Genomic DNA, 8,268 nt, shown 5'->3' on the forward strand with positions numbered 1-8,268 from the left:
CTGGTCTTTGGGCAGCCAAATGGTCTGGGGCTGAAGTGGTTAAGGAATTTGATTTATAATGAATAACCAACCTGTTGCTACATCAACTACTATAGTACTGGAAAAAAATTCATATTCACACAATTTTTTCTACTTTCCACCATACTGGAGGACCTTTTTAACCACTTAAGGACCGCCGTATTGCCATTGTACATCATCACAATGGCACAGGCAGGCACAAGCACGTACATGTACGTGCCTGCCTTCCAGCTGGTGGGGGGTCCGATCGGACCCCCTCCCACTGGATACGGTGGTCCGGTTTGCTCCAGGAGCGATCCGTGATGAGGGGATGGCCGTTGGTTTCTGGCCACCCCCTCTGGATCGCTCCTGGCCAATGACAAGCTTCCTCCCACTGTGTATTGTTTACACAGGAAGGAGGAAGTTATGTCATTCTCCTCGGGGCGGTCTTTTTGACCGGACTACGAGGAGAAGACTAAAAGTAAGTGCACCAAAACACTACACTGACACATAGGTACACATAGGTACACAACCCCCCCCCCCCCCCGATCGCCCCCCTCCCCCCCCAGTCACAGTGTCACTGATTGCATTGATCATTTCTTTACTGATCATTGCATTCAGTGTCAGTTGTAACATTTAAAACTGTCAGGGCAGTTAGTGTTAGGTCCAGGGGAGCCCCCTATCACCCCCCAATAAAGATTTAACCCCCTGATTGCCCCTAGAGTTAACCCTTTCACCCCCTTTTGCCAGTGTCACTAAGCGATCATTTTTCTGATCGCTGCATCAGTGTCGCTACTGTCGCTAGGTAGCTAGTAATTTTTTTAGGTTCACCGCCAGGTTTTTATAGTGGTAGGTACCCCGATATACTACCCAATAATGGTTTTAACCCCCTGATTGCCCCTAGTTAACCCTTTCACCCCCTTTTGCCACTGTCACTAAGCGATCATTTTTCTGATCGCTGCATTAGTGTCGCTACTGTCGCTAGGTAGCTAGTTATTTTTTTAGGTTCACCACTAGGTTTTTATACCGCTAGGTACCCCCTATAAGGTATAAGGTACCTTTTTTTATTTATGCTTTACTTTTATTTTATGAGTAACAAAGTCTGAGTTATGTGTACGTAACAGACTACTGATAACGTGCTAATTAGTAGCGTGACAGAAAGAAGATGATTACTCAAGTCTGACCAGAAGGTCAGTCTCAAGTTTCTATACAAGCATCAATTGTCTGTTTCAACTTGTGATACCAACTGCATGGTGAGGTAATGCTGGTTGAAAATAGGTTTTGCTGAACTCTTGACATATTTGGGGTCAGTCAGCAGACACTGATGTGCAAAGCGTAACGAGCTAACTAACCTTTGGTCTATATTTATTAACAAGGACTATTGTTTGAGGAAGTATAATGCTGACGTATGTTTATGTGTAATGCCTTCTAAGGGGCAGGGTCTTTTTCTCCTACTGCATAAAAGGCTATGTGTAAGTTAATAAACCTAGCAGCCATTATTCACGTACAAATCGTGTATGTGTGATGTCTGTCCACCGGTGAAACGGGATCTCCGCTCCTCCATCCTAGCCTAGGCAACCAGGGGTAACTGGTATTATTAAGAAGACGAGCAACCTAACAGTTTTGGTACCAGAAGTGGGGTTCGTCTTGCGACAGGTAAGTCACTTTACTCTTTTTACCTGATTGGTGAATGGTGTAAACACTTACTCTGTCCGGGCGGCCGCTACGAACTTAGTTTAAATTTAAAAGAAGTAACTGTGCCTTCGCGGCGGACTAGGCTGGTCCCTCGGGAGGTTAAAAGGGCTCGCAAGGAATTTATAGGTTTAGGGGAGTCCGACTAGGTTGGTCTGACTTAAAACTATTGGTGATAGTATTTTTAACACGGGAAGTAGTAGATTACGCCCGTGACAAAGGGATTGGTGGGGTGGACGCCCATTTGAAAAAAAAAAATTTTTTTTTTTTTTTTTAAAAGTGCACTATAAATTGATAAATGTATTGCAATACGGTTATTTCATGTCTTAAAGTATATTAAGAATATGTCTGTTTCTCTCTAGGTACGTGTGTAAGTATATAGAGTATAAGTTTTAATATAGAGTATAAGGAAAATAATTGTTGTTGTTTAAATGAGTGCAGAGTATGAGGAGCCCTCTTGTAGTGACATAGCATCCGCCTGCCCCCATTGCACGTTAGGTCTACTCTTCCTAAGAATAGATGACAAGTGGATTTTACTGACCACCAGACCAGGGGGGTTCTCTTGCAGACTTGGTGTAAGAGGGGTATATCCCGCCACCAGGAAAGATTTACCCTTCATCGTATATTAAGGGTAAATCTTCATATTTTTATATAAGTCCATCTGCCCCAAAAAAGATCAGGGATCCTACTCCCAGACCAGAGACCGGATTGTTGGACAAACCAGGTGTTATCACCTGTGTCCTGCCACTAGACACACACTGCCCAGACTACTAGATGGGGAATTCTGCAGCAACCCAAGCCATGGCCACCCCATCACCCTATGAATTTGTCAGTAATATGATCCCTGGCCCCCAGGTAGAACCATTTTGGACACAAGTCCGGGAAAGGTGTCACCAATTGGGAATCCATGACCCAGGACCCCAAGGTCCTTGTTCAGAGGAAGACTGGCAAGAAGTCAGTAAAATTTGTCAGGTACATAAGCATTCTTATCCTCCCTGCAAAGGGGCTGACCCACAATACATGAAGGATTGTTTCTGTGCATGGAACAAATGCCTTGGAAAATATAGGCAATTGTGGACAGCAAGGACATTGGAAATCCCAGTGCCCTTATAGGACTGGACAGATTAGAGCAAGAGGCAGAGGCAGGGGATTTAACCCCCAGACCCGCCCACAGTATCCCCGTTATCCGCCATACCAGAACCCTCGTCAACCACTACCCCAATATCCTACACAGCCACAAATAATGCACCGAGGGAAACTCTGTTGGTATTAATGGGACACCTGTCACCCATCCCATCACTCCATCACTGACTGTAGCCACTCCAGAAGGACAGAAATTATGTACCCAAACTTTTGCCATCTTGTCCTCATGCCCTGTGCCCCTTATGGGACGGGACCTCTTGGCACAACTGTGTATTACCATTAAGTTTAATAGAGAAGGTTCCCTTACAGCTAGTTCACCATTATGTGACTTACATGGCCCTAAGCGACATGCACACAGAGGCTTCTTTATGCTACTCCCCGCCTCTCTCGAAACACATGCTATCTGGGCGGAAAACAAAGGTAGCGTAGGTTTCATTAACTGTACGCCTTACTCGCCTCAGATGCGCCCTGACGCAGAAGCACAATATCACAAACAATACCCCCTGCCCCCCGAAAAGACCCAAGGCATTGCCCCCCAGGACGATGACTACATATCTAAAGGCATCCTAAAACCAATCATTAGCCCCTGGAACACACCCATTTACCCTGTAAAGAAGGCCAGTGGCGAGTGGAGACTCATCCAAGACCTCAGAGCAGTAAACAAACAAGTGATTCCTCTCCCACCCCTAGTCTCAGACATCACTTTTATTTTCTCATGCATACCGGCAGACTCTCTATGCTACACAGTAATTGATTTAGCGAATGCTTTCTTTAGCATTCCCATTGCAGAGGAAGCCCAACCTATGTTTGCTTTCTCCTGGGCCGGGGGCCAACTAACCTGGCAAGGGTATGTAGACAGTCCAGCCGCCTTCTCAATGGTGCTCAATGAGACTGTCAAGTCTTGGACATCTGAGCGAGGGTCGGTACTGATACAGTATGTGGACGACTTGCTCCTGTGCAGTCGAACTGCTGAAGATTGTGCAGTCGATTCAACATCACTGTTACAACACCTAGCTCACGCCGGGCATCTAGCCTCAAGGAAGAAAATACAATGGTGCCAGCCACAGGTAGAATACCTAGGGTGCATTCTAAAGGAAGGGACAAGGCTAGTGTCCCCCAAACGTGCCGCAGCCCTTCGAGCTCTCAGTCCCCCAAAAGACAAAGCCGCCCTACTCTCGTTCTTGGGTGCAATGGTATATTGCCGCCAATGGATTCCTGACTGTTCTCATTATGATAGTATCCTAAGAGAGGCTACTGGCTCGACAGCCCCTAAATTAATAGATTGGACTGAAGACAGACTACAAGCTTTTCAAGCTCTATTAAACAGTCTGTCATGTGCACCCGCCCTGGGATTGGTAGACTATGGTAAAGCTTTTCAGCTGTACTGTGTAGTTTCAGGGAAATCTTTTGCCGCGGTCTTGACACAACAGCATGGAACAGGCTACTGCCCTGTCTCCTACCTATCTAAAAAACTCCCCCTTCAGGTTCAAGGCATGCCATCATGCCTTCAGAATTTAGCCGCCTGTGCAATGGCTGTACAAGATGCAAACAAATTAGTGCTAGGTCACCCATTGACTCTCTATACCACTCATTCAGTCACGCATCTTATTCAGAACATGAATACCCAACATATGACCTCGCAAAGACTTAGTGGTTATGAGATAACACTGATGAACACTGATAACCTCACACTCAAATATGTGCCTGCCAGCAACCCCGCTGTGCGCCTTTTGCATTCCATGATGCGTTTACCACATGACCCAGACATTATACATGACTGTTCGGAAAAGGTTGCTGCTATTACCAGTCCCAGACCGGATCTCACTGACACCCCTATCTCAGGTGCAGAGGATGTTTTCGTTGACGGTAGCTGCTCACGTCCCTCTGACTCCACCTTTTTAACCGGTTATGCAGTTGTTCAACTACCAGACATCGTACTGGAGGCAAAATCATTACCTCCTTCTTCAGCCCAGGTAGCAGAGTTAGAAGCCCTCACTAGGGCCTGCATTCTATTCACCGGTAAAGAGGTGAACGTCTACACAGACAGTAGATATGCTTTCGGATTGGTGCATGACTTTGGTGTGATATGGGCTAATAGAGGTTTCAAAACCGCAGACAATAGACTAATTGCCAATTCAACACATATTATGGCTCTTCTCCAGGCCATCCTTCTCCCAAAGGAAGTGGCTATTATCAAGGTAAAAGCCCATTCCTCGGATAACAGTGAAATATCCAAGGGTAACGCCCTAGCCGATAGGACTGCAAAGCAGGCTGCCGCCTCCTCCCCTAACCCCCCTGCCCCCACAACAGTTTTCTTTAAAGAGCATTTCACTTAATCTAACTTCAAAACAATTGTAGCACAAATACAAACAATGGCCACAGACCAGGACGTTCGTTTCTGGGTCGCTGCAGGATTGACCAAAGACCCCGAGGGTCTTTGGACAAAAGAGGGGAAGGTACTGGGAATACCTGAAGCAAGTTGCATTCTCATACTCTCATACCTCCATGGCCCAGGACACATAGGAGCTGCCCCTTTAACCAACCTGTATAATAAATCTTTTTGTACAAATAATTTGAATAAACAAATCCAACTTCTGACTATTACCCCCATTAGACCCTAACTCTGACATTAACATTTATTCCCAACAGGAAGTGTACGTGAAAAATCTGGTAAGTATGCTCCACGAAATAAACGAACAAGTTTCTGTCACTTTTTTTTCCCTCTTCCCACAGAACCAACGCATCCCTTCATCCCTGGGGATAAAGTGCTGATCAAACAATTAGCACAAAGAAAGAGTATCGGACCGGCTTTCTCAGGACCATGGAAGGTGGAAAAGGTATCCAGGACCGCAGTGTTAACAGACCTAGGAAACACCTGGATCCACGCCAGCCGTCTTAAGAAGTGTCCCCAGCTTCCCTCGACTCCAGAGCCCCTGGCAGTGACAGAGAGCAGCAACTCCCAAGAACAAGATCTACAAGAAGTTCAGAGAGGCATAGAACAAATTTCCCTGGAAGATCCCACACCCCCTCAGAAGGACAAAACAGAGCCAACAACTGCCGGGATGAGAAACGAAGAAGAAGAACAGAACTCTTAGATAACAAATAATCAGAACTTTAAAAAACAAAGATGCTTTCTCCATCAGTGTCAGGGAAGGCCTTGTGCCTCTTATGCTGTATTACCCTAGTAGTGTTTTTACCAACCTGATTGATAGCTAATTGTATATACCACCCAGAAGATTTGGGACCATTAAAAGGGATTTGTGGGACTCCCTCCCCCAAGACAAATAACACACCCGCTGTTAGACACAAAAGAAGTGAACCTCCCCAAGAGTTCACTGATAAAATGTTGTTATTAAAATTTAAATACAGTTATGCCCAAAAATCAGGTTTTGATAAATGCTGGATATGTAGTAAGCTTCACCCTAGTACTGCTAGGATTCCTTTGATGGCCATACCTTTAAATTTCACCCTTCTCCTTAAAGGCACACCCCCAATAGTTCTTACCGATGTTACAAGAAAAGCTTCTAACAAAACCCTCACTTTTCAGATCATAGGTAGAAGCCATTATCCAGATTGGTGTTTTAGGTTGGGAAATACTACCAAGGGAGCCGAAATTTGTAAGCAATCAAAGCTTAATATTTCAATGACAGCATTAAACGAGACCTTTTATAGAACTCAAGACACCACCTTAAACACCACATTATACCAATTCTTAAATACCAGCACCACTTCCCCTATGGCTCAACTCTTATCAACTCTTACATTTTCTGGCTATTCCGACAAATTGTATAAAGTGTTCCTCAAACGCCCCATAGCCTTGGGGAATAATACTTATATCTGTTGTGGGAAGCTTTGTCACCCTTGGATCCCCACAAAACCCCAGGGATGGTGTTATCTCGCAGCACTAGCCCCCATTATGGGTGTGTTGGGGGATAAAGAAGGGAGTCACCTTCTTGAAGCCAGTGTTCATCCCAGATATCCCCTTAAACATCGTAATAAGAGAAAGGTATTCCTAGAAAAAGATATGGCATGGGCCTGGTTCCCATCCTGGACAGGATGGGGAATAGATTTAATGAAGAGACTGAATAATTATACTGGAATTATTGATGAGATCTTGGAAAAGAATTCCGACGATATCACTAAATTAAACATAGAAACTAGGGCAATAAGGAAACAGCTAGAACTACATGAACTGGCCATGGAAAGTATGAGTGCAGCACTCACAGGGCTTTGTGAAGTTACGGAAGACTATGAGTGCTGTACCTGGATTCATAATACTAGCATTGAAATACCTGATTACTATAATATAATTGCACAACACAGAAAAGAAGTAAATAAACTCCAAGACGAGGCTAGGAATATTGCAATAACATGGGACCCTCTAGCCAATTTTAGTCTTGGAAATATAACCTCTTGGTTAAAAAACACAGCCATGACTATTGTGATCATATTGTTTTTTATTTTATTTTTATACGCTTGCTATAGAATTGTAGGATGTCTTTGTTCTGCTAAGGGGACTGTATCAAATCAGGAGACCCTAAAGTTAACCGCCATTCCCAATAGTTCAAATATTTGGTATAAGAATCAGGAACATGAACCTTGATTAGGTTTTGACCATTCTGTATAGTACAGAATGGCCAAAGGGAGGATTATAAGGTATAAGGTACCTTTTTTTATTTATGCTTTACTTTTATTTTATGAGTAACAAAGTCTGAGTTATGTGTACGTAACAGACTACTGATAACGTGCTAATTAGTAGCGTGACAGAAAGAAGATGATTACTCAAGTCTGACCAGAAGGTCAGTCTCAAGTTTCTATACAAGCATCAATTGTCTGTTTCAACTTGTGATACCAACTGCATGGTGAGGTAATGCTGGTTGAAAATAGGTTTTGCTGAACTCTTGACATATTTGGGGTCAGTCAGCAGACACTGATGTGCAAAGCGTAACGAGCTAACTAACCTTTGGTCTATATTTATTAACAAGGACTATTGTTTGAGGAAGTATAATGCTGACGTATGTTTATGTGTAATGCCTTCTAAGGGGCAGGGTCTTTTTCTCCTACTGCATAAAAGGCTATGTGTAAGTTAATAAACCTAGCAGCCATTATTCACGTACAAATCGTGTATGTGTGATGTCTGTCCACCGGTAACACGGGATCTCCGCTCCTCCATCCTAGCCTAGGCAACCAGGGGTAACTGGTATTATTAAGAAGACGAGCAACCTAACACCCCCGATATACTACCCAATAATGGTTTTAACCCCCTGATTGCCCCTAGTTAACCCTTTCACCTCTTTTGCCACTGTCACTAAGCGATCATTTTTCTGATCGCTGCATTAGTGTCGCTAGGTAGCTCGTTATTTCTTTAGGTTCACCGCCAGGTTTTTATAGCGCTAGGTACCCCGATATACTACCCAATAATGGTTTTAACCCCCT

At 44.2% G+C, this 8,268-nt stretch overlaps 1 long non-coding RNA gene across 1 annotated transcript; it reads left to right on the forward strand.

Moving 5' to 3' along the window:
* The first annotated feature begins 1,068 nt into the window (after positions 1 to 1,068).
* Positions 1,069 to 7,952, forward strand: LOC143930531 (uncharacterized). The gene is made up of 2 exons (XR_013262790.1): positions 1,069 to 1,653; positions 5,566 to 7,952. It is a non-coding gene; the product is annotated as an uncharacterized LOC143930531 (long non-coding RNA).
* The last annotated feature ends 316 nt before the right edge of the window (positions 7,953 to 8,268 follow it).

The sequence above is a fragment of the Lithobates pipiens genome, unplaced genomic scaffold (assembly GCF_037356315.1).
Source record: "Lithobates pipiens isolate NorthernLeopardFrog02 unplaced genomic scaffold, aLitPip1_a1.2 Scaffold_25, whole genome shotgun sequence".
In the NCBI taxonomy this organism is placed as follows: Eukaryota; Metazoa; Chordata; class Amphibia; order Anura; family Ranidae; genus Lithobates; species Lithobates pipiens.